The sequence below is a fragment of the Lutra lutra genome, chromosome 9 (genome assembly GCF_902655055.1).
Source record: "Lutra lutra chromosome 9, mLutLut1.2, whole genome shotgun sequence".
NCBI lineage: Eukaryota > Metazoa > Chordata > Mammalia > Carnivora > Mustelidae > Lutra > Lutra lutra.
This window is the reverse complement of record NC_062286.1, coordinates 123,215,025-123,240,406: the sequence shown is the minus strand read 5'-3', so window position 1 is coordinate 123,240,406 and position 25,382 is coordinate 123,215,025. Positions and strand designations below refer to the sequence as shown.

The 25,382-nt window shown below is 51.1% G+C and overlaps 4 non-coding genes across 4 annotated transcripts; 2 read left to right on the top strand and 2 right to left on the bottom strand.

Annotated features, from left to right (window-relative positions):
• Positions 1-4,398: 4,398 nt before the first annotated feature.
• Positions 4,399-4,532, bottom strand: LOC125110172 (small nucleolar RNA SNORA71). The gene has a single exon (XR_007130496.1). It is a non-coding gene; the product is annotated as a small nucleolar RNA SNORA71 (small nucleolar RNA).
• Positions 4,533-5,860: 1,328 nt separating this feature from the next.
• On the bottom strand, positions 5,861-6,003 carry LOC125110173 (small nucleolar RNA SNORA71). Its single transcript, XR_007130497.1, has one exon. It is a non-coding gene; the product is annotated as a small nucleolar RNA SNORA71 (small nucleolar RNA).
• Positions 6,004-16,756: 10,753 nt separating this feature from the next.
• On the top strand, positions 16,757-16,890 carry LOC125110170 (small nucleolar RNA SNORA71). Its single transcript, XR_007130494.1, has one exon. It is a non-coding gene; the product is annotated as a small nucleolar RNA SNORA71 (small nucleolar RNA).
• A 1,081-nt stretch (positions 16,891-17,971) lies between these two features.
• LOC125110171 (small nucleolar RNA SNORA71) lies at positions 17,972-18,104 on the top strand. Its single transcript, XR_007130495.1, has one exon. It is a non-coding gene; the product is annotated as a small nucleolar RNA SNORA71 (small nucleolar RNA).
• The last annotated feature ends 7,278 nt before the right edge of the window (positions 18,105-25,382 follow it).

Genomic DNA, 25,382 nt, shown 5'->3' with positions numbered 1-25,382 from the left:
CACTGTGTTATGCAGTGAACGTGCATCAACTTACTTCGTCCTTGTTGTGGGGGGTGGGTGCTGATGGTCAAAGTACGGAGCCAGAAACTGAGGCCCAAGGAGGCAAAAGGACATGCTCCAACCCCACAGTCTCACAGGGACACTGAGAATTCAACAGGCCCTAAATGATCTCATTAGGCTGCTTCCCAGGTGTAGTTAGGTATCCTGGTGACATGGCAGTTATAGTCCCGGGGACAGAGAGGCCTCCAGGAGCTATTCCTGGTGCACATGGTCAAGACCACTCTTGGCCTCCTTCCTCACCCTTGAACGCTGACCGAGCTCCTGGCATGTGTCAGTCACTGTACCCGTCAGGCTGTTAGTGGCAGAGGCTCACTTGAATCCTGATTGTAACAAATGGCACGGTGGTGGTAAATGTTAGGTTTCTGATTAAAAAAAAAAAAAAAAAGGAAGACAGGGGACGCCTGGGTGGCTCAGTCAGTTAAACGTCTGCCTTCAGCTCAGGTCATGATCCCAGGGTTCTGGGAATGAGCCCCACATCGGGCTCTTTGCTCATCAGGGAGCCTGCTTCTCCCTCTGCCTGCTGCTCCCCCTGCTTGTGCGCTCTCTCTCTGACAAATAAATAAAAAAAATCATTTAAAAAAAAAAAAAAGAAAAGGAAGACAGGAGTTTTGGTCACTTGGCCACATCTCACAAAAATTCAGGCAAACTGGACCCTGGGCCTTGCAGAACACAGATGTGGTTTGGAAACTGAAATATGCTCCTCCCTTCAGAAGAGTTCTAGAAATGGCCCCTCACCTGCAACAGGAGCCAGTGCTCTGTAATTGAGATCCTGTGGTTAAAGGGACTCAATCCCTCCGTCTCTTCCAGTTTCTGTTCCTGTGACCAATCACAACTCCCAGAGAGGAAAACCTGCTCTTAGTCGGAGACCAAAGTCATGGGTTAGGGCTGCCCTTGGGTGGCTGGGCTTTCTTATCCACTGAGCTGCAGTGGAGGATGGGGAGGGGCTGCAGGGCTGGCAGAGGCGGAGCCTACCCTCAAGACACACACAGCCTAGACTGACCAGTCAGTAGACTGACCATGAGTGGGTCGCCACCCCGCCATGTGACAGCCATTCATAACCAGATGCAGCATGGCGATGTCCTCTTCGATGTCCTCTTCGGCCTCCTATGCCCCCAGTTTCCTGAGCCTGGTACCCCAGAGGAAAGCTTCCTACCACTCCATCTACACTGTAATGGAGGCAGCAAGGCTGCCATGAACATCCAGAGGTGAGAGGCCCTCCCTTGACTCCAGTCATACCTGCCAGGTGAGGCCTTCCCTGTCTGCTCAGTTTCAAGCGCCACTCCCCCTCTTGCCCCAGATTTCCTGTCTCCTTTCCCTGTTTTTCCTTTTAGCCCATCTCTAGCATGTACACGTTTTAGTACTTTATGGTCTGTCTCTGTCCTCTAAAATGTTAAGTACTATGAAGGCAGGGGTTTGTTCTTTTGCCTTCTTTCGTTGACCAGTATCTGGAATGGTACTGCACGTGACTGACACTGGGTATGAAGGAAAGGAAGGGCAGGGAATCCAGTCTGGCTGCGGGTTAGCCAAGGAGGGTTTCCTTAAAGAAGTAACACAAGCTGAGTCAAGTCCAGCCTCTGACACGGGGGACGCATGCCAAGCAGGGAGGCCAGGAAAAGGAGAGCACGTTCAGGAGCCTCCCGTAGTAGCATGGCTGCGGCCTTTGGTGATCCCAGGGCGTGGTGTGTGAGGTAAGGATGGATACGCAGACCATGGGCAGTGAGGAGGGCCCCGCAGGTTCCCTGGAGAATGGAATGTCCATGCTACTAGGGCCCCTCAGATGGGGCCAGGGGGGCAGAGGGCAGGGGAGGGCAGACCAAGAGGCTGGGCCTGGGGTAAGGATTGGTCACAATTTGAAAGCAAACAAGTTGTTGACTGAGGAGAGCTGTGCTCTGAGTGTGGACTGTGTGCCAGCTGCTGCCACGAGGACCTCTCTGATCTCCCCGGCCCACCACTATACTAAGGGGCTGCAGGAACAGGGCAGCGATGGCTGACACTCCACAACCTGACCAGTTCAGCTTACTGGGAAGGACATTTTGGTGATGCTGGGCCAAGCCACGGTCAGTGATCACGCCTCCGCAGCCCCAAGACGCCCCTCCCTTGGCCATCTCAGCAACCATGGCAATGTCACCTCCTCCTTTCTTCCCCAGCACTTCGTCGCTGCCCTCTCCACAGATCATTGACCAACGGGCAGCAGAAATGCCACAGGACTGAGGTGCAGGGCAGGGAGGCAGTTAAGAAAACATGAGAAAACAAACAGAAGAAAGGGGAAGGGAATGCAGGGCACGGGGCTACCCAAAGCTGGCGGGAAGGTGCCTGGCAAGGAGGGGCTGGTCAGTGTGAGAGAAAGGACATCTACAATAGCAAGGCAACATCCAGCTGTGAACTTCACTGGAAAGGAACTTGGGCCAAGCTGGGGAAAACGCTTTCATTTTTCACGAGGGGACCAGGGCCATGGTGGGAGGACACTGGCCCAGAGAGTGGAGTAGGTGGGGGACCTTTGAGAGAGAGTGGGTGACATCAGGTCCTCGGGTAGGAGTTCGGGAGAGGGGAGAGGGAGAAAGAAGGGCCTCTGGTGGAGCTGGTGGGCAGTGTAGACGCTTCAGCCCCAGGAATGCCTCCTGTGGACTGAGGCTGTCAAGGTGCTGAACTCACAAAGGTAGGCCTCACCACCTGGTTTTGACTTCAGCCCCAATCAAGGTGATTTCAATTTCCATGCAAGGTTTGCAAGGCACACTGAACATGACTCTCAGAGACCAAATCTACCTTGTGGCGAGAGCAATAAAAATCCTGACACCAGGCCTTTGCCTACCCCAGCCACAGAGCCCTCCAAAGGACAGGTGTTGTTCGTCACCTGCCCCTACTCAGAACCATCTCCCAAAATCCCCCGGGGGAGCCCCGGTGCCAGCACTCAGGGCACTCCTTCCTCCTCACTGTCAAAAAGTATTCTTTTCCAAAGCCTGGGCCCAGATGTCCTTCAGCCAACACTCCTAATGTTTTCCTTTTCTCCCAAACCTGAGCCCCCCAGAAGCACTCGGGATTGTTCAACCCCTAGGCCAAATTCTACATCCCAGCGCCTAGCGCTAGGCGCGCCTCGGGAGTGCACTAAACGGAACAGCTCGGTGAGTAAAAAATGGAAGGTTTGTTCATGACCCACCTTCTTTATAGCTACCCTACTGGCACATGGAGGTATGGGCTTCAAAAGAGAAGAAAAACAACAAAAACAAGCAGCAGGGCAGCTTCAAAATTTATTGGATGGGTAAGAGGACAAGGATGCACTGTGCAGAAAACTCTTGGTTCTAAAAAGTTATAGGGGGAGGAGGCGGGGAGACGTGGAGGCTGCTGGACAACATGGCCCAGGTGGAAGGGAACTGGTCTTCCTGGTCAACAGCGCTTGGTGACAGCTGCTGGGGGAGTGGCAGAACCAGCTAAAGTCTCTAGCTCTGGACCTCAAGCTTCCAGAGTGCCAGGGCTTTCCCTCAGGCCTGCCTACACAGACGGAAAAGGCGTTCCATGCTGTGCTGAGGCAACCAGGCAAGGAGGTCTGGCAATGCTTCACACGGCAACGTCCTTCTTCACCACGCCACTCCAGCGTCCACGATCAACCCCGACATCATCTAAAGGAGAAAGTCCAATAAGAACAGCAGCCTGGAATTTCCGTATCAGAAACACAGGCTGACTTAGCCCTTTGGCATTAACTCACCATGAGGAGGTCCCCCCAGGGCAGCTGGGACCCAGCTCACCATGAAAGGGCCGGTGCTTCCATCCCCTCTGGCTTCCTCCAACAATCTCCAGATTCAAGGCAGCACTCTTGGAATGAGCAGGACACCATGGAGCAGCAGGTGGTCATAACAGACGTCTGGGTTCCAGTGTGGTCTCATCTTTAAGCTGCTATCGATGAGAATGCCCCAATGAATCAGGCATGAGCTGATTTCACGCCAAACACAGCTCAGAAATGAATCTCAATTCTCAGAGAAGAGTCAAAATAAACACGGTCTTAAAAAAACGGGTGTTTTCAGGGCAAGAGCAGGTAGAGCAATTGGCAAAGAGCTGGCCAGAGAGCTAAAGCTCAGAAGCTCCTCCCACGGAGCCCCCACCCCCACGCTGGGAGTGAAGGCCACCACTGCAGCCTCCCTCCACTGTCATTACATCCCGGCACATCTGTCTCTCTGATGCTTGTGCTCACCCCAAGGTCAAACTCCTCGTGTTGCCCCATCTCCCCATACCTTCCTATTTCCCATCACATCACATTTGGGCCATCAAATTTGTGTCCCGTCACTGACTCACACAGCAGCCCTCAATGCCTGAGACCAGAGAGCACTAGCTGGAGAGGAGCAGGAGTGTGTGAAGGCATCAGCATTTGGAAGGGACAGGGATGGACCCTCCAAACACGGGAAGCCGCTTTCAACAATTCCTCTCCCTGCATTATCAATGACCAGAGCACAGGCAGCCCATGATCGCTTTTGAATGCAGGTGCATGAAGGGCAGAGAGAGACCTAGGAAGAGCAGCAAATGCTACTGGCCTTTGGAATAGACTGAATCTGGGAAACCACCCAGCCGAGCACAGGACCTCAGGAGTGGCCATTCTTACAAAAGCCCAGTAGAGCCTCCCTGCCAAGCGGAATCAGAGAAGTCACTTTGAGCAAAAATGCTGGGAAAATCTTAAGGGTTGGAAATGACAGGAATCCTGTGGTATTAAGCAGCACGGAAATCACCTCTATTGTAAGTGTGCTTCTTAAATAAAGAAAATAAGGTTCTGAATAGGTTACTGAGAGAGCAGCACAAGGAGATTCAAAGCCAGGGACAAGAGTATCTGATGTGTGGGTCCCATTTCCCATTAAAACATGCTTCTGCCATTACTCCAAGGATGGAAGGCAGATACCCCAGAGAACTCTCATTACCCAGTGGGACTCTGGAGACCCTCAGTGGCTCTGCAGCAGCCACTGAAAACTTAGCAAGGGCCAGATGTGATCAAGGTTGTCTGGAATTGAGGAACAGATCTGGGGACTCACGGACATTACCTTCTCACCTCTCAGTTCCCCGATACCCTCACACGAAGCCCTAGGAACCCACACGTGACTGTACCAGATGCAAGGAAACCACACTCTAGAGAAAAGTCAAGAAATCTTATCTCAAGGACACTGGGGTCTAGAATGTTCCTGAGAGAACTCCCATGATGCCTCTGCACACGGTGGGCTCACCTGCAACAGACAAAAACCCAGGAATGGGCACCCAACTTATCCCTGCTCACAGCAGGGCATGGGAGGCATCAGGAAAGGACTCAGCACAGTAGCTATCACAGAGTAAAGTAAGCATTCAACAAATGCTGGCTGTTATTATTTCCCCAACAATCACACTATTGCCTCGTAAAAAGGGTGGAGGTTACTCTAAAGAGGGAGAGAGTGCATGGCCTATGACAGGTGGCCAATGCTGCTGAATGCATCATTAACCAGGCTGAAAAGGATGCCAAGGCCAGATTTTTGGGAGTATGTGTTGGCTGCCCGGCAGCAACCCTGCTGGACATTGAGGAAAACTCAAGTAACATGCACAGACTGGTTCCCAACAGCACGGACAGAAGTCAAGCCCCAACAATGACACTAATGCACCCATGACTGCCCCCCTGGGCCCTGGAGGCCCAAGGTGTCTGTGGAGAAGCTGGAACGTGGGCAAACTCCCGGAAGGTGAGGATGTGCACACTCCAAACACAGGACAACCTTCCCTGAATCCTCTGCCTACACCATCCATGAGCACGACATTGGCACAGGTGACAGAAGACATCTAAAAGGTGGTAGGAAAGAGGAAGTGTGAGAACTCTCCAGGTTTGGAAGGGACAGGAAAGGGCCCTCCAAACTTGGGGAAACACTTTCAGGAAATCCCTTCCTTGCACTATCAGTGACCAGGACACAGGCAGCCCATGTTAGCAGCCTGCCACCTTCCCAGGCAGGAGAAAGCGGTGTCGCCAGGCCCACGACCCTGAGCATCATCAGCCCTTTATGTAAAGATTCCATCTCCCATCATCAACGGGAAGACCAGCTCCTGGGAAAAACGCCTACAGTGTTCATTCACCCCACACATACAGCTTGAGTTCCTACTATGTGCCACCCATCCTGGGCTCAAATACAAAGGACACACAGGAGACCTCTGTCCTCCCAGAGCTCTGGCAGTTTCCCCACTAAAAAGAAACCGAAGCTCAGGACAAGGAAGGAGCTGAGCCAAGGTTATGCGGTGGGCCACCAGCTGAACCAGGACCTGAATCCATCCAGACCTCTCTGACCCCAAACCTACCCCACCTACCACACCAGGTCCCCTTCTGCGCAAGCGCTTTGCAAGAAGGCGGCTCTCAGAACCTGTGCTCCAGGATCACCTGCCCCCTCACCGCGCTGTGGCAGGAAGGCAACCCACTCCCTGGTCAAGGGGCTCGGGCCCAGCAGCACTTACCTAGCAGGCCTCATCCCTGCACACAGGGGCGGCCTCAGGCGCGGCGGATCAGGGTCTTGCGGGACAGAAGCGGGTGCTGCCTGCCGCACGGCCCGCAAAGCCGTCCAAGGGACAGTCTCCATCTGCTTCCCAGACAGCCGCAGAGGCCGCACGGCCTGGGCACGCAAACAACAGGGAAGGGGCTTTAGTGCCAGGCAGGGAGGGAGCAATCACACGCTGCCCCTCTGGGGCCCTGCGAGCGCCCCCAACCGAAAGCTCAGACAACAGCTCCGCCCAACCGGCGTTTTCACGCTCTCCGTTAACGACGGGTGACGGCAAAACGGGTTCACGTTCCTCAGGTCACTTCGGAGGCAAACGAAGAGTGGTTCTGGGGAACTAAGGGTCCGGAGGTGGGTGTGTGTGAGCAAATCGCGGGGGCCAGTGCGGGATCCGAGTCCTTCCCGCGTGCGAGCTGAGGGCGGGGGATCGGACCCCGGGCCCCTTTCTCGAGGACCCGCCTACCGAGAGGTCCGCACCCGGCGGAGGGGCCGGACACGGAGCCAGGAGCGGAGCCCGGAATCCGGGCTGACCTCCGCCGGCTCTCCCCGCCCCTTCGGGCCTCAGTTTCTCCTCCTGTCTGGGAGAGGGGGATGCAGCGCTGACGCTGTGCTGCGCGGCCCCGTAGTGACTCACCCGGGGCACCAGGACTGTAATCGACGGGACCAAAGGGAACGACGAGAGAAAGTGCAGCACGGTTCCGGACGGTTCGGCATCGCTCGGGAAGGCGGCTGCAGCCACAAGAAACCTCCCCACCAGCCGGTCGCCGGCGGAAATGGCCCTGGGGCGCGGGCTGCGGCCTAGAGCGGCGTCTCCCGAGCTGAACCCGCGCGCGCGGTCTCTTCGCGCCCCCTCGTGGATAGGAGGTGAAAACCTGAGCGGCCAAGTACCCAAGCATCCTTTTATCTTCCCATCACTCCATCCATTTATCCGGAAACTATTTAGGGAGCACCAGCTTTTTCATCTATCCATCCACCCACTCACCCACACACCTAACCATTCATACATCTATATGTTCATCTAGACTTCCATCTACACCCCAGAAAAATCTACAGAGCAGCAACTTCGTATCAGGGACAGGGTTAAACGTTGGAAGTATATTGAAGACAGACAGGGTTCCTGATTTTTTTGTTGTTATATTCTCGTAGGAATGAGACAGCGAATGCAATAATTAAAAATCCTAACTAATCAGGACGTTTGGGTGGCTTAGTTGGTTAAACATCTGCCTTAAAAGCTCTTAAAAAAAAGAGTTTTAAAAAATCATGACAAGTGCTACAAAGGAAAGGGACAGGGTGGTATAATAGTGGGGACATATTTAGCCAGGGTGGACAGCAAGGGGCTGCCTGAGGGAATAACAGTGTTTTTCTTTCTTTTCTTTTTCTTTCTTTCTTTCTTCCTTTCTTTCCTTTTTGTTTAAGATATTTATTTATTTTTCAGAGAGAGAGCACGCACTCACAAGCAGAGGGAGAGGCAGACAGAGGGAGAAGCAGGCTCTCCACTGAACAAGGAGCTCGAGGGGGGACTGGATCCCAGGACCTTGAGGTCACATTTAGAACAGCAGAGACAAACACTTTCAGGAATGAGACAGCGGTCAGAGGACAGTCAGAGCAGAGAGTAAGAAATTAGAGAAAAATAAATTGAAAACTTACATAAAAGGAACACATTCCTGAAAAATATATAGCAAAATTGCCTTAAGGAAAAACAGAAAACCTGAATCATCTTAGAACATTTTAAAGTGTTGAATCAGTAGTTAACAATATTTCCACAAAGAAAACATCGTACCCAGCTTTTCAGCCTTACGAAGTCTCCCAGATAATAGAATAAGAGGGAGTTGTTCTCAGTTCAGAGATTAACCATGACTCCCAAATTAAGCAAGGAAGGAAGGAAAAAAAGTTATAGTCCATCTCATGAATGTAGATGTAAACATCTTTAAAAATATATTGGCAACTTCAGGTGGAAAGAGCTGTGGCCCCCTGTGCCCTTAAAGGGCAGTAACCGCGCTCCTGTCTTGTGAATGTCTTCTGACCATTGATTTCAGACTTCCGGGTTTCCAGAATAGTGACAGGATAAATTTCTGCCATTGTCATCCACTCAGTTTGTGGTGCTTTGTTATGGCAGTCTTAGGAAATTAATACAACAGACATACTTAAAACTTTTCTTTACCACATTCTAGCTGTATTAACAAGTGACTTCATCTTTCTGAACCTCAGTTTTTAAACTTTAAAATAGATAAAATATGCAAATTAGTGCAGCTGCTATGGAAAATAGTATAGTATAGCAATTGCTCAAAAAATTAAAAATAGTATTACCATATGATCCAGCAATTCCACTTAAGGGTATATTCTTTTTTTTTTAAGATTTTATTTATTTTATTTGACAGATAGAGATCACAAGTAGGCAGAGAGGCAGGCAGAGAGAGAGAGGAGGAAGCAGGCTCCCTGCCGAGCAGAGAGCCTGATGCAGGGCTCGATCCCAGGACCCTGGGATCATGACCTGAGCCGAAGGCAGAGGCTTTAATCCACTGAGCCACCCAGGCGCCCCTTAAGGGTATATTCTTGAAACAGTTAGGAATGTAATCTTAAAGAGATATTTGTCTACCTGTGTTCATAGCAGCACTGTTCATGATAGCCAAAGGTTGGAGTAACTCAAATATCTAACAACAGATGAGTGGATAAAAAAACGTGATACACACACACACAAGCACACCAATGGAATATTATTTGGCCTTAAGAAGGAAGGAAATTCTGACATATGCCACAGCATGGAGGGACTTGAGGACTTGCTGCTAAGTGAAATAAGCCGGACGCAAAAGGACACAAATTGTATGATTCCACTAGTACGAGGCACCTGGAGTAGTCAAATTCAGAGACAGAAGGGAGAATGGTGGCTCTCAGGGGCTAGAGAAGCCAGGAATTGGGAATTGTTGTTTCAAGGATCCAGTTTCAGTTTTGAAAGATAAAAATACTGGAGATTGTTTCCACAACGGTGTGAATGTACTGAATCCTACTGAGCTGAATATTCAAAAAATGGTTAAGATGATGACTTTCATGTTATGTGTATTTTGCCACAATTAAAAAATTTAAAGGTATGTAATATAATACATTGAAACTCAGTACTATAAGTGTTTTTTTTTTAAATAGGTGTTGGGTTATAGTAAGGCTGTTTAATAAATTTTAGTATCATTGTCGTAATCATCATCATCACTTGATAATAATCAATACCCATTCATAACTTTAAAAAATTCTTACAACTCTAGGGGCGCCTGGGTGGCTCAGTGGGTTAAAGCCTCTGCCTTCGGCTCAGGTCATGATCCCAGGGTCCTGGGATCGAGCCCCGCATGGGGCTCTCTGCTTAGCAGGGAGCCTGCTTCCTCCTCTCAATTTCCCTGCCTCTCTGCCTACTTGTGATCTCTGTCTGTCAAATAAATAAAATCTTTAAAAAAAATTCTTACAACTCTAAAAATAGAATATATAATGTAGACCATCAACCAATATTATACATAATGGTGGAATCATAGAAGCATTCTTCTGCTTTCATCCTGGAAGTCTTCAGAGAAATAGCCGGGGGTGGGGGTGTGGGGGAAGGGATGTCCAATGCCCTTGACCAGGAAGATCCAAGGTCTTAAGAGTGAAGAATTGATGTTGTTAGTTACCATGGCAAAAGATAATCGGGGCAAAGCCAAATATTATCCCGGAATGCCCAAGTATTCAAGCAAAAAATTTAAGCCAGGAAAGTTTAAGTAATAAGCCACATATATCTCAGTGATTTAGTTAACAAGGAAGGTACAGGGTTGTTGTTCAGGGAGGCCCAAGGTAATTAGCTGCGACCATCCAGATTTAGTAAAGACAGTTTTTTTCAAGGATCGTCCACGATGGATAGAAGGAAAGTCCAGTGTTCCTGCTAAAACATCAGTCTTCAGCTAGGACTCTAGTTCACCATGGCCCAACTTTGCTAGTTTCTGGAGGGGGTGGGCCACTTCTTCTCATGCCTGTCCCCATGGCAGAGACCTGAACCATTTATACCTTCTCTGAACCCACACTGAGTCCCTCTCCAGAACCAGTGGTCCACAGCCCAGTACAAAAATGAACCAGAAGCAAAACTATTACAAGAGAGAATGTGAGGGTTGGAGGACCCAGCTAGGGGACCTAGGGAGGAGGAGGGACGGAGACCTAGGTGGAAGCTGACCCTGGTGGGAAGGGTCCAGTGAAGGTCCCTGGCTGTTGAAGACCCCAAAACAGGCCAAGACCCAGGCCATTGGCAGCTTAGAAAGAGCCCGTCGTGCTTGACATGTCCTGAGAGGCTAGACTGGCCATGGCTTCCATCAAGTCTCAGTCCCACCTTGCAGGAGCTATAGCCTAATCCTTCCGAAAGAAGAAGTAACAGATGAGCATCAAGAAGCAGATGAGGATGATGAACAGATACAGGATGGTTTCCAGCATGGTGACCATTCTTGATGCAGGGACAGGGCCTGGAGCTCTTGGAGGCCTCAAAAGGTTGGTTCTGGACTTCCAGCTTGGACCCTGGGCACCACCTCTTTGGAACAATCTGTCCAGCAAGCCTCAGCTTCATCTCCCCAAGGGAAGGAGCTAGGCACACAGGGATCTCTTAGCCACTGTGAGGTCACAGTGCTGGCCTCCCAGCTATAGCCCAAATCTTTATTAATGTGACCAGTATGTTGAAAGCAGGACTCCTGGTATGTAATCATACATTTTTTTTTTACCTGCCTCTTTAGACTTCCTAAATGGAAGTATCTATTCCCTATCCTTAGAAAAATATCAGGCACACCTCATAGCTTTTCTGATCATTCATAGGTTGTAAGTGTTTATCACTAAAATTATGAACACTGTTTCCATTTGATAATGATCAGTCTAGTATATATAAGTCACATTTTCCATAATTATAGGTAAGACTTCTCTTGCCATCTGGGGCCAAGGGTAGGGTGTGCTGCTACCTGCTGAGAGGAGATAGGGCACTTTTCCCTCATCTAAATGTATTTCTTTTCACAAGGAGGACTCTGTCCATTCTCTTAACGCCTATATCTCCAGGATCAGAATAGAGGGAATAAAGGTTAAGGTGAAGGGGAGACCTCTCCAGGTTGGGCATGTATTTTATGTAGGTCTTTCTCCCTTGGCCTCTATTGCAGGGGTTCTTTGGAGGACCCAAGGACCCACCCTTTGTCCTCCTAGGGATATGAACAAGACAGGCCTTCCTGAGGGTCCCCTAACCCTAGCAGGCACCCTCTTTGGCAGGACCTCTTGGGTAGCAGGTGGACATTCTCAGGTCCTGAGCCCTCAACCACCAGCTGGTGCCAGGTTCTTGACTTCCCCAAGACAAAGAATTCAAGGACTAATCAGAGAAAAATACAGCAGAGAAGCTTTATTGCAATGCAAAAGTACACACTCAAAGAGAGGGTTGTGCAGGTGCACTTAGAGAATCTGAGTGGTGCTGGGTCGATGTGTGATTCTGATTACTTTTTTTTTAATTAATTTTTAAATTATTAACATATAATGTATTATTTATTTCAGGGATACAAGTCTGTGATTCATTAGTCTTAGACAATACACAGCACTTACCACAACATAGACCCACCGTAGTGTCCATTACCCAGCGACGCCATCCCTCCCACCTCCCTCCACTCCAGCAACCCTCAGTTTGTTCCTGAGGTTAAGAGTCTCGTATAGTTTGTCTCCCTCTCTGGTTTCCTCTTATTTCATTTTTCCCTCTCTTCCCCTATAATCCTTCGCCTTGTTTCTCAAATTAGGATTCTGATTCTTACAGGCAATTATAATCATAGGGTGGAATATTCATGTAGGGTTCTGGAAATAGTTCCAAGAACTCCCTAAGTCATTAAGCATGCTCTAGGCCAGTCACTATGCGCAGGCGCAGTCTGATTTTTCTCTTGAGGACAAGCGGTAGTCAAGATCTACGAGTTGGGGCCCTCTAGCGCCCCCAGCGGAGAGGTCATTCTCCCTCAGTTGCAGGAGGGCTGGGGCTTTTGCGCATGCGTGCTGCAGTTGCGCATCGTTAGGGGGTATCGCTGAGGCTTCTTACGGCCACAAACATTCTGCTTTTGAACAGGTGTGAGTTCAGATACCTGGTCCTTGTCTGTCTTCCTCCAGCCACTACCCAACATCACTACCACAGATGCTACACCTGCTGAATAAAATGATGAACCTTGGACTGAGGAGTGGGTCAGGTGAGGCTCCCCTGTGCTCCCTAACTCCAGGTAACATATATCAAGCTCCCACGTGTTTTTGCCAGAACCCCTGATACTCAGGTACTTCTCTTGTTCTCCCTCTTTGGGGCAGGGGGTGGGACTATTTTAAGAAATAGAATTCATAGTTCTCCCTCCTTTTAATGTCTAACTGTACTGTTCATACCCTCAACTTAAAGAAGCTAGAGTCACGAGCAGTCGTTGTTCAGTTATTTCCTTCCTAAATTCTGCATCCGGTCCAACACCTTCCTTGGGAGGCAGCTTCCATTTTATCAGATGGAACCTTCACAAATTGCCAGGATTGGGCCACAGCTTGCTTACCACAGCAGCAATCTGTTGTTGCTCAGCAGTTCATTCCTATATCGTGGTGCCTCCTTGGTGCCTTGCTGAAATGTCCATTTTAACATCCGGTTACGCTAACGATTAATGAGCATCAGCCACACCTCTTAGATGCCCAGCCTCCTCTAGGCACTGGGGATGCACAAATAAACTGCCCTGGATTCCCTCCCTGGCATCACAGGAGCAAGGGGTGCAGGAGAATAATCTAGGATTGAATCGTGGCTCCGCCCTTTTATAATCTTCTTAGGGCACCCTTGCCTTAATCTCCAGCTTGGGACAATAAGGCCTCCAGCCTGAGCCGTGCAGGAGGCCGTTCTCCTCCTAGGATGTCCCAGGCTCATGAAGTGCTGGGCGCTGTGGAAGGGACATGCTCTCAGCCTCCTGCTTGGGCTTCTTTCCTGTGGCTTGCAAGAGCTGATCAAAGTCAGATGGCTTTAGACCTGCGCTGATGAACACAGCAGCCAGGAGCCACGGTGGCTGGAAATGTCAAATGTCAGTGTTAAACATTCGCCAGATTCTGAAAACTTTGTCAGAGTAAACAGCAAATATTTCATGAGTAATTTAAAGATATTTAAAAAATGCTCAAATGATGATATTTTGGTTATATTGGGTTAAATAAAATGTACTACTAAAATGAATTTCACCCTTTTTGTGTCCTTTTAATATGGCTCTTAGAACATTTTATTTTTATTTATTTATTTTTAAGGATTTTATTTATTTATTTCAGAGAGAGCGCACAAGTGGGGGCAGATGGGCGAGGGAGAAACAAGACTCTGCTCAGCGGGGAGCCTGAAGCCAGGCGATCCCCAGACTCTGGGATCATGATTTGAGCTGAAGGCACACACTCAACCTACTGAGCCACTCAGGCAGCCCAGAACATTTTAAATTACATATGTGGCTACCATTATATTTCTACAGACAGCGCTGTCTCAGACTTTTCCAGCACAGCACATTCTCTCAGCCTCATAAATAATCCCAGTGTCCTCTCAGTGACAGAAGCCCTTGGCTTTCTCAGAAATACTAAAGTATAGCAACTACCATGCTTGGCCATTTGCTCTGTGCTTTGCTTTTGATAGAATCATTTCATGTAATTCTCGAAGCAGTGCTCTGAGCAGTAAGCTATGCTTTTGTCCATTTTTCAGAAAAGAAAACCTCAAGCTGGGCTGAGAATTTAGGTCATTCAGTCAAGGTCACACAGAGCATAAAAGCAAGAACAGGAGGCAGGAGACGGCACCAGGGCCTCAAGTTTGTGCACCTGACCCCATGGCCCAGTGTCCTCTTAGCTACAGCATCCATGGTCCCTACCCTTCACAGAGTTCCCCAACGTTCCCACAGTCTTGGAATCCCACAGGCTCTTCCCAGGTACGCAATATGGAGTGTGTTCACTGGATTTCTGCTCTGTACTGACCTAGTCTGTTCCAGGAATCGGACTGGGGGGACCCCCTCCTTGGGCACAAGGGTGGGCTGTTTATACCTCAGAATGTGGGTTGAGTTAGTGGCAGGGTTACCTTAGGTTTGAGGGACACACATGACCCAGGGTGAAGGCACTGTTAGTGCCTGGGAGGTTTGGGAACCACGAGCCCCTTCTCAAGCCTGTCTGCAGTGTCCTCTCGGGAGCACGGGGGTTCTGTCTGTTGTCTTTGCCTCTGCAAATCTGATCAATTCCCTTCTGCTTCAAGGACTCATTTTGGGGACAAAGTTGAGCAATGCCCCTGCCCATCTCTCTAGATTGATCTCCTTGTCACTCTCACGTTCCACTTTCAGGTCATCAGAACAATATTTTAACCTGGTGATGTTGACATATATGGTTAGAATTCATTCACTGGTTCAGTTGGGCCAGTCATGAAACTAGGTACTGAGAATGCGTGGTCCATCAGGCAAGAACCCTATTGTCCAGACTACCTGGAATCAACATGAGCTCTTGCTAATCACAGCTCCTCACGTGGAAGACCATTTCTATAAGTTAATGACAAAGCAGTGGCAAAAACAGAATAAAGAGAAAAGCAAAACAAGCGAGGGAATGTTATTTCCAAAATTCCAGGTTGGTCTTGGAAATGATCCAAAGCCCTACGGAGTCAGAATTTGAGCTCCGCGCCACCAGGGGGCGCGACAGGATCGCTTGCGCGGGATCAGCCCCCGGAGACGCCGCTCTAGGCCGCAGCCCGCCCTCCAACTGCATTTCCGCCGGCGCTGAGCGGTTGGGGCGTGTCCTGCTGTGCTGCTGCCAGCGGCGGAGTCCCACGCTGTCCGGGTCCATCTCTCGCAATCCCCAGACATCCGCACCTTCCTGCGCTGTCGGCTCTGTCAGCGCTGCTGTTCCGCGTCGTAGGTCGCGGAGCCCGAGGTGAGTCCACTGCGGGGATCGCTGGGCGCGTGCTCTCTGCCCCCCCCGCACCTCCAGGGGAAACTGAGGCCCGAGGGGGCGGGGAGAGCCGGCGGAGGTCAGCCCGGATTCCAGGCCTCGCTCCTGGATCCGTGTCCGGTCCCTCCGCTGCGTGCGGTCCTCTCGGGAGGTGGGTCCTCGAGAAAGGGGGGCCCCGGGTCGGATCTCCCGCCCGGGCCCCCGCGATTTGCTCGCACGCACCCACTTCCGGACCCTGAGTCCCCCAGAACCACTCATCGTTTGCCTCCGAAGTGACCTGAGGAGCTTGAACCTGTTTCGCCTTCACCCGTCGTTAACGGAGAGCGTGAAAACGCCGGTTGGGCGGAGCTGTTGTCTGAGCTTTCAGTTGGGGGCGCTCGCAGGGCCCCAGAGGGGCAGCGTGTGATTGCTCCCTCCCTGCCTGGCACTAAAGCCCCTTCCCTGTTGTCTTGCGTGCCCAGGCCGTGCGGCCTCTGCGGCTGTCTGGGAAACAGATGGAGACTGTCCCTTGGACGGCTTTGCGAGCCGTGCGGCAGGCAGCACCCGCTTCTGTCCCGCAGAACCCTGATCCGCCGTGCCTGAGGCCGCCCCTGTGTGCAGGGATGAGGACTGCTGGGTAAGTGCTACTGGGCCCGAGCCCCTTGACCAGGGAGTGGGTTGCCTTCCTGTCGCAGCGCGGGGAGGGGGGAGGTGATCCTGGAGCGCAGGTTCTGAGACCCTTCTTGCAAAGCGCTTGCGCAGAAAGGCTCCTGGTGTGGTAGGTGTGGGTTTGGGGTCAGAGAGGTCTGGGTTCAGATGCTGGTTCAGCTAGTGGCCCCGCTGGATAACCTTGGCTCAGCTCCTTCCTTGTCCTGAGCTTGTTTCCTTTTAGAGCTCTGGGAGGACAGAGGTCTGTCTCCTGTGTGTCCTTTGTATTTGAGCCCAGGGTGCCTGGCACGTAGTAGGAACTCAGGCAGTATGTGTGGGGTGAATGCACACTATAGGCATTTTTTTTTTTTAAGATTTTATTTATTTGACAGAGATCACAAGTAGGCAGAGAGGCAGGCAGAGAGAGGAGGAAGAAGGCTCCCTGCTGAGCGAATCCCAGGACTCTGAGATCATGACCTGAGCTGAAGGCAGAGGCTTTAACCCACTGAGCTACCCAGGCATCCCCACTGTAGGCATTTTTCCCAGGAGTTGGTCTTCCCGTTAATGATGGGAAATAGAGTCTTTACATGAAGGAGGGATGATGCCCAGGGTCCTGAGCTTGGCGGAGCAGCTGGGGGGCTAATAGGGACTTCTCTTTCTGGCTCACCTTCTGCCTTTTCCGTACCTGCATTCGAAAGTGATCATGGTCTGTCTGTGTCCTGGTCATTGATAGTGCAGGGAGAGGAGTTGCTGAAAGCGCTTCCCCGTGTTTGGAGGGTCCCTTCCTGTCCCTTCCAAACTCTGGAGCTTTCCCACACTTCCTCCCCCTCCCCACCTTTTGGGTGCCTCTGGGCACCTGCTTATGACGTGTCTTATGGCGTGCTCTCTGTGCCTGGCTCAGGATGGTTTCTGTTTCTGTGAGGTTTTCTAAAGGGAGCATGAGCGTGGGTCCTGCCTCAATGCATGTCTGAGTAGGTTGTGGGAACCACTGCTGTGGTCTTCTGACTCTGGTCTCTAACTTCCGCGGCCACGTGTTGCTTTCTGCCCGTGTTTGAAAGGATTACAGGCTACCTGTGTCCTGGTCACTGGTAATGCAGGCACAGGAAAAGTTGCAAGGCTTTCTTTATGTTCAGGGGTTCTAGACTAGGACAGCCCTAGGTGACGGAGCACGAGGTAGGTGCGGGGAGGAAGACTTTCAGTGCATTTACCTCCCTCAGTGTTTTCTTGTTCGTGAGCATAGAGGTTTCCCAGATAGGTAAAGTGGTTCCAAGTGCTTCTTGTCCCCTGCAGGAATGTCTCGTGACTGCTGTTCCACGTATGTGAGAGGCAACCTCAGGGAGAACCTGGATTGGGAGGTCCCAGGTAAGTGGTGTCCTACCTGGTTCTCTAGAGCTCAAGTCTGTGTGGGCTCTGAGGCCTGAGGTGTTCAGGTGGGGGGTGGGGGATGAGTGCAGGGAAAGGCTACTTCCCTGTGTTCCCAGCTGTCTTTGTCCCCTGGATCTGGTGGGCACAGGTCTGGGCCCTCTTTTGTTCCTGAGAGCCCCTGATGAAGGCTCCTTTGACGTGGAAAGCGGCAGCATTGGGATGGTCAGAGGGCTGCATTTTAGAGGCAAACCGAGATTCCTCATTGGTGTAGAGCTGAGCACACGTTATATGACCACTCACATTCAGTCTTCCAGAACCACGAATCCTTAGTATTTCTACATGGTCAGTCACCACTTTATCTCTGGGTGGGCGTGGTAAATCACCCGTGCAAGGGAGAGGAAGCTTCTGTGATACCAGGCCGTCAGTCTGGTCATGGGCCTGTGTGCCAGGCTCCGAGTTCAGGCCAGTTCCCAGTTCCCAGGCTGCTGCCCAGCCAAGGCTTCCCTTTTTGGCTCACTGATGCCCTTTTCTGCTCCTGCATTCGAAAGTGATCGTGGGCTGCCTGTGCCCTGGTCATTGATAGTGCAGGGAGAGGAGTTGCTGAAAGCATTTCCCCGTGTTAGAAGGGGTCATCCCGTCCCTTCCAAACTCTGGAGCTTTCATACATGTCTTTTTTACCCACTGATTTGTGTTACTTCCTTGTACCTGGCACTGTGTGGCTCACTCAATGCCCTCTTGGCCAAACAGGTCCCTTCCTTGGGGTGTTTCTGTTCACGGGCCAGTGGTAGAATCATGTTGGGGTCCCTCTTCTCCCAGGCCTCCCCCCAGGAAGCTTTTTCTGTCTTCTCATTGCACTTTTCCCCACACCCTCAGCCCTGGTCCCACTGGACATTGGTGATTTACTTGTCACACCCCCTTTGCTGTAATCTTCAGGGCAGTGGCTCCATCTTGGTGCCTGACACGTAGCACTTGGACAAAACAAGATGGAGGAGGGGCGCTTGGGTGGCTCAGTCGTTAATAAGCGTCTGCCTTTGGCTCAGGTCATGATCTCAGGTCCTGGGATCGAGCCCCATATTGGGCTCCCTGCTCAGTAGGAAGCCTGCTTCTCCCTCTCCCACTCCCCCTGCTTGTACTCCTCCCCTCTCCCCAGTGTCAAATAAATAAATAAATAAAATCTTAAAAAAAAAGAAAACCAAACAGCACAGACAGAGGAGCCCAAAGTGCCACATGGTGAGGCAGAGGGCTTATCCCATTGTGGCGTGTCAGTGTGGAGGTAGGGCTCTTGAGCTAGCCTGCCTGGTCGAGGCTGAGGCATCCTTCTCTCCCTGGGGTGGTTCTTTCTCGCTCATCCTGGGCATGGGCTGGGCCCATGGTCCGCAGGGGGCGGTGTTCCCCAGCCCTTAGATTGAGGGACAGGGAATGGAGTGGTGACCCGGCTGGGCAGCACTCGTCATGGTATATAATATGAAAGCTGCCCTTACACTCTAGATGGAGGACATACCCGCCTCCCCCACCCCGTTTCCCCTCCTGCTCCATGCTCGTCACTGCCAGTCAGCGTGGCGTGCTCCCCAAAACCTGGCCTCCACAACCTGTTGACACAGACTGTTGTTCTGTGTGACAGGTTGTTCTCAGGTGCACAGGTTAACACCGACCTTACTCTTGTCACAGGTGATCCACAGACCCCTTTCTAGAGTAAAGTTGTTCTTGTCCTTGAGGCGGTAGTGTATGGCCTTTCAGATACTAGTAGCAACAGGCCACGTTTGTGACTGCCGTGGTCTGCCGGCCACTGTGCCCACCTGGCCTGCTGCGAGCGTTCACATGTGCCTTGTGTCTTGCAGGTGGGTCTGCGTGGGCAGAAGCTCCGTGAGTGGTGCCGTCTTCCCAGCCCGGACTAGGCTGTGGGGCCTGAGGTAAGGCATCCAGATCCTTCTCTGGAAGTTTGTTTTGTGCATCTGTGAAGTCACATACTTGTGCCCTGGGATTTGAATGAGGAAGTGCCCTCGCAGTTAGGTCCTGCTGCGGGCAGTCCCTCACATGCTGAGAGGGGATGGATGTCAGGTGAGGGGCTCCCTGGGGCAGCCCCCTTTCTCGTGTGCCCTGATGGAAAGCATGTAGCTTTAGGCACCAGAGATCCCTGGGCCGGCCTCTGAACCCTTGTAGCTTTGTGACCTATTTTCAATCTCCACTTCCTCTGCAAAACAGCTGGGATAGCCATGAAGGACTTTTTCATGGTGGTGGTGTGACCATGTGATCCTGATCTTTTCTAGCTGAAAGCATTTTTCCTTTTTTTTTTTTTTTTAAAGATTTATTTATTTAAGAGAGAGAGGGAGCAAGGGAGAGAAGCGGGGCGGGGGGGCGGAGGGAGAGCGAAATTCCGGCAGACTCCACACCAAGCATAGACCCCAACACAGGGCGCGCTCCTGCCATCCATGAGGTCATGACCTGAGCTGAAACCCAAGATACTTAACCAAAAGCCACCCAGGCATACCACCCACTGAATCACCCAGGCATGCCCCATATTAACTTTCTTTCTGCCATTCCCTTCAGAGCTTGGGCCTTTTCTGGCTCCCATGTGATGCGTGACTGGGCTAGCCCCCGACCTCTGGGGGCTCATTCTATCATTTCATATTACAGATCCCCATGTCAGAAATCAGTCTATATGTTTCTATGTGGACCTCACCCTGGACTGAGTTCATAATAGTGTTTGAGGGCACATGGGAGAATCCTAAATCATGGGTTCTGCTTTATGAATTTGTGGGAGTAGAGGCTAGCCCATGAGAACACAGGACAGTGTGTGAATTCATTGCTTGTGTGTGTGTGTGTTGTCTTTGCTCCCTTACTTTCTTGAGCACAGTGGATTGCTTCTCCAGGAGCTGTCAGTGATGTCAGATAAATGGAGAAAGAGAAATACAGGTGGGGCCTGCTGTAGGGCCGTGGGGGAGTTCTCTCACTTCTGAGTCAATAGAAGTTCTCATTTGTCATGGTCTGCCAGAGCCGGGGGAGTTTTCTTGTCAGTCAGTGATGGGAGGAGAGTGTGTTGACTGATAGCCCTGTCTGTAGCTTTCCTTTCGCTGACTTCATCTGTGCTTTGTGGGTTCTTTTGGAAAGGGCGGCCCAGGGGGTTGACTGAAGAAGAATTTCTCAGGCCTGTGGATCTTTGAAGTCTGTATTTATAGACTATAGACTTCCTAGCCTGCTTTCTGGTTCATGCCTGGGAGGGTGTTGTTACTGACAGGGCAGTCAGTGTGGGCATCCATCTGCAGCAGGCTGACTGGCTGCCTTGCGCGTGGTGCGCTGCCGATGTGTTCCGGGACCAGAGACCCGCCACAGTGCCTTCACTTCGTAGACAGTTAGAGCCTGGTGTCCCTGGGAGAGACAGCCTGAGGCGTCTGAGAGAGACAGCTTGGGGCCCCTGAGAGAGACAGCCTGGTGTCCCTGAGAGAGACAGCTTGGGGCGCTGAGAGAGATAGCCTGGTGTCCCTGAGAGATACATCCTGGGGCCCCTGAGAGAGACAGCCTCATGCCCGTGGGAGAGACAGCCAGGGGGCCCTGAGAGAGAGAGACAGCCTCATGCCCATGGGAGAGACAGCCTGGTGTCCCTGAGAGAGACAGCCTCATGCCCATGGGAGAGACAGCCTCATGCTGGTGGGAGAGAGAGCCTTGTGCCCCTGAGACAGCCAGGTGTCCCTGAGAGAGACAGACAGACAGCCTGGGGCCCCTGAGAGATAATATAGCCTGGGGCCACTGAGAGGCATGTCTTGGCTCTCAGGTAATAAGGGCGCTGAGGTTGGAGGTGAGGTCAAGGTGTCCTTCCCTTTGACCCCCACTTGTGGTTGGGGCTCCTGTCTAGGTCCTGAGATCTCTTTTTACATTTGGGTCTCGTGTTGCAGATGGGAACCTGTCGTGCCAGGTGGTTTTGTTCCCATCTCACCCCAAGGTGGGGGTAGTGAGAATGACGTTCCACCTGGAGCCCAGGAGCCAGGTTGAAGAACCCAGGAGAATGCCCTTGGCTTTCATACCTCCACTCCGCCCTCTTTGCCTCAGGGGCTTGTCCTATCCCACAGCCTAGTTCCTGGGCCCAGGCTCCTCAGCCAGCCTGGAGGATTTAAGGGACAATGGTGACCATTCTGCACTTGATCTTAGCCAAAAGGCCCAATGGTGACCATTCTGAAAAAAATTATCCCGTGCCCTGCTCCAGACCTGGTCATTCAAACCTCTGGGTGTAGAGCCCTAGGGATTGAGTTGGGGTGGGGTCCTTCGCACAGTGTCCTCAAGCATTCGTGATGTCTTCTCGTTCTCCTTCAAGTGGGTCTGGCAGCGTTGACGTTTGAAGATGTCCTTCCTTTATTCTCCTTTCTATTCTGGTGATAATCTAGTATGGCATGCATAAACTGGGCGCTTAGGCGACCCTCTCAGTGATGTCCCTTGGGGTAAGGAGGCAACGGAGACTGAATGTGTGTATGCTTCTTCTCCCTTGTAGGTCAGCCTTAGATCTGGAGCTGATGAAGTAAGTCCTAAGGCCATGAGTCAGGTGCCCTCGGGATGACTTGGGATCTGGGTTTGCTGATAACGCCTCTCCAAGGTGAGTTACTGCCAAGTGCTGGGGACCCACAGGCGGGGGGTAACCTGGTTTGCTTCTCTGTGGGTGGGAACTCAAAACCATTGGGTCTCACTTGTTTCTGCCTTTTTTTTTTTTTTTTTTTAAAGATTCTCTTGATGTTAGCGGACATGAGAGGAGCAGAGGAAGGCGAGGGAGACCCCCAGAGGACGCATCCCCAGAGCACCTCCTCTTGCTCTCCCTCGGAGTGTCATGGATCGGCTCCGCACTCCACATGGGAGCCCAGAGGGCAGGGGCTGGGGCTGGGGTCCATGTCAGTGGGCTCCGAGTCTTGACAGCAGGGCCCTGAGAAGCCATGGACAGGGAAGGCCAGCCCCCTGTCCCTTTGCTGTGCCTGGAATGACCTTAATGACCAAGACTTTTTCTCTTGAATTGCAGCTGCCCATCACTTTCCTTTCTGCCACCCATTCAATAAACCTTATGGACTCGCTCTTCTGCCTTTTAAAGTCTGTAACAAGTTGCATGCACTGAGGTTGGACGTGAAGAAGTGGATCATAGGCCAGTCTTGTTTTCAGCCCCTGAGCCTCTCTTGCCATGCTCCTGGGGCTTGGCACACAGGCCACAGTCTGAGGTGTTGCCTTGGGACTGGGAGGTAACCAGGTGTCCGTAGCTAGCTCAGATTCAGGCCCATGAAAGAGTGGAAGGTTTGAGGATCGGTGAAGCCAGGGCTTCGGAAGGGGACTGGTGACAGGGCGCTGGAGTGAGGTAGGCACTGATGTCATTGAGGAAGTGGGTTGGCCAGAGTTCTGGGGCCTGGCTCATGAGGAAATGCCTGTTTTTGTGGCCAACTGCCCTAGTTTGCCTGAGATTGAGGCGTTTCCTAGGACATGGGACTGACTTGTTAAATCTAGAAAGGTCCTGGGTAAACTGGGACGAGTTGGTCAGCTTACTTGGGGAGTAAAATACATGATGTCAGGTTGAGCGGACAGGTTACGGGATAAAGGTGAGAGGGAGAAGGGTGAACATGGAGTGCTGCCATTGGTGGACCTTGTGGGTATCCTCGGCCGGGCTTTTGGAGATAATTGGGGTAAATCAGTAATTGCGATCATGTGAGGCTGGTCTAAGGATGTGCATGTGCATGTGTGAACTTTTTAATTCCCACGTTATAGATGGACGGGTCTCCATGAGGAAACAGGTCCCAAAGGCCGTGATGAAAGGCTGGAGTTCATTGTCTAGTTTCTGTATTTGAAATTGAACTTGACATGATGAGTTGACACCTGGATGGGCTCCTCTGCGGGGGCAGGTGTTCTTCATGGCCGAAGTGTTCACTCTGCCAGCTAGTTCCTGATACAGTCATCCAGAAGTCAAGTCTTTTTTTCCTGACTTCCCTATGGACTGTCCTGACTTTTTTGTTTGTTTTTTTGCCACCTTTAGCTCGGTGTAGTTGAAAAGATGCCAAGGGAAGGATCTGGGTCCACTTGAGAAAGCTGTGACTGGTTGGTAATGTTTGCGGCTGTGGAGGGGCAGCAGCGGAACGTGGGCCAGTACTTAAAAAGCATATGTGGAGACACTTGGGATGTCCCACCGGGCACAGGTCATGCCCGCCTCACACTGCGGCATGGGAAGCACAAGCTATGCTAAGTCTTGAGAGCCTGAGGAAATCTGAGACGACCACCGTGACTCAGGAACAGGGCTTAACATCAGGGAGCTGTGATCATTGCTGGGAAATGTGCAAGCTTCCTGGAGGGTCCAGTGGACCCGGGAATGGGAGATTTCCATAGCAGAATTCAGAGCTGGGACTATGGAGAGCTGGTCAGAGTGGAGGTCCATTCATTAAAAGGAAGAGCATTTATTTATGAGCCAGACACCTTGCTAGAAGTAGGGGTATAATGGGAGATAGGATAATTTGTGCCCTTAAGGTGTGCCTGGAAGGTCTGTAGATAACGTGTCACATGCTGACTGTGGAACATGCACTCGTGTGGAGGTGTTGGGGATACAGCTCCGAACACCAGACACGGGAGGCCTCGGCTTATTCAGAACTGCAGTCCGTTACAGTAAACCAGAGATCCAGGTGACAGGCCAAGCTCTTAAAATACAAGTGAATGTCAATTTTTGGTCACCGATTTCAGCTGAAAATTAACCCCAGCATTGTGATAGCCAGTTGGGGAAATCCTGAATGGGCTGTTAACACAGGCTTGACAAGGGAGCCCAGCAACTGGCCAAGCTCCAGAAAGGTCCCACAGGAATGAAGGTAGAGAAGGAAGATGGGTCACCCATGGGCATTCAGGAGGACTCTTGCTGAATTGTCCCAGAAGGATTGGGGGTTGAAAGTCAGAGTCAAGGGCGGCAGAAGTGGTCAGGTCAGAAAAGTCAAACCATCGTCTTGGAAGTGGGTGGGCTTCTTCGCATGGCAATGACCAGACCCCTCACAAAGCTGCCTTCTTGGTGACGGGAAGGATGGTGACAGACTTCTGATGGAGGAGCCAGAGGAAATGATCTTGGGCACAAAACCTTTTGCCCAACCCTGGCTTGGAAAGATAGGGCTTTCTGCCTTCAGGGGACAATGTTGACTCACTGGACAGGGAACTTAGCAGCACACAAGACTAGGCTGGACACCAATGGGGCTCCCCAGTGTTTGGGACTAGGGAATACCCCAGGACCTTTACATGTCTCTGAGGGAATAAGGATATCCAGCAACAATGGGGGAGGAATTTCCTAATAGTTCAATAAATGGCACAGAGGAAATTATACTTAATTTAGCCAACATAACAAAATGAGACCTTTTCCCACCCTAGTTTTGTGGCATAAGATGCATACCTGATACTCATAGGTGGTATTGAAGGAACCAGACTTTACATCTAGTTGCTGTCTTTGCTTTGCTGTCAGTATCTCAACAACTGTTGGGGCATCTCTGTAACAGGGAGTGTTCTCCCCAATCAAGGCAGACCGCTCCCCCCAACCCCCGCCCACCCACCGAATGAAATTTCCGTTCATTATCTTTCACCGTCTTGGCCGACTATCACATCTTCACTTTTAGACACCTTGGGTTTTCCTGGACAAGGTCATCAGACCATCCTGAATCATTTCCTGGGCCTTGCAAGATAAAAACACAACACTTCTATGATCTCATCATAGGTATGATTTTGGTTGATGGTGCAAGACAGATTTTTTTTGAAAATTTGAAAGTCTGTCATCATACTCGTAGTATATGAAGGAGTATATAATGAGGAGGGGAGATGGTGATGACAGCTCTAGCTTATTGATCTGGTGCATTACGGGCCAACAACCGTCCTGAGGACTTTGCACATGATTTATTTCAGTCTCTCATCTTCCTCATGTCATGACGTTAAATGACACGTACACCTTAGTCATTTGACATGTTTAAG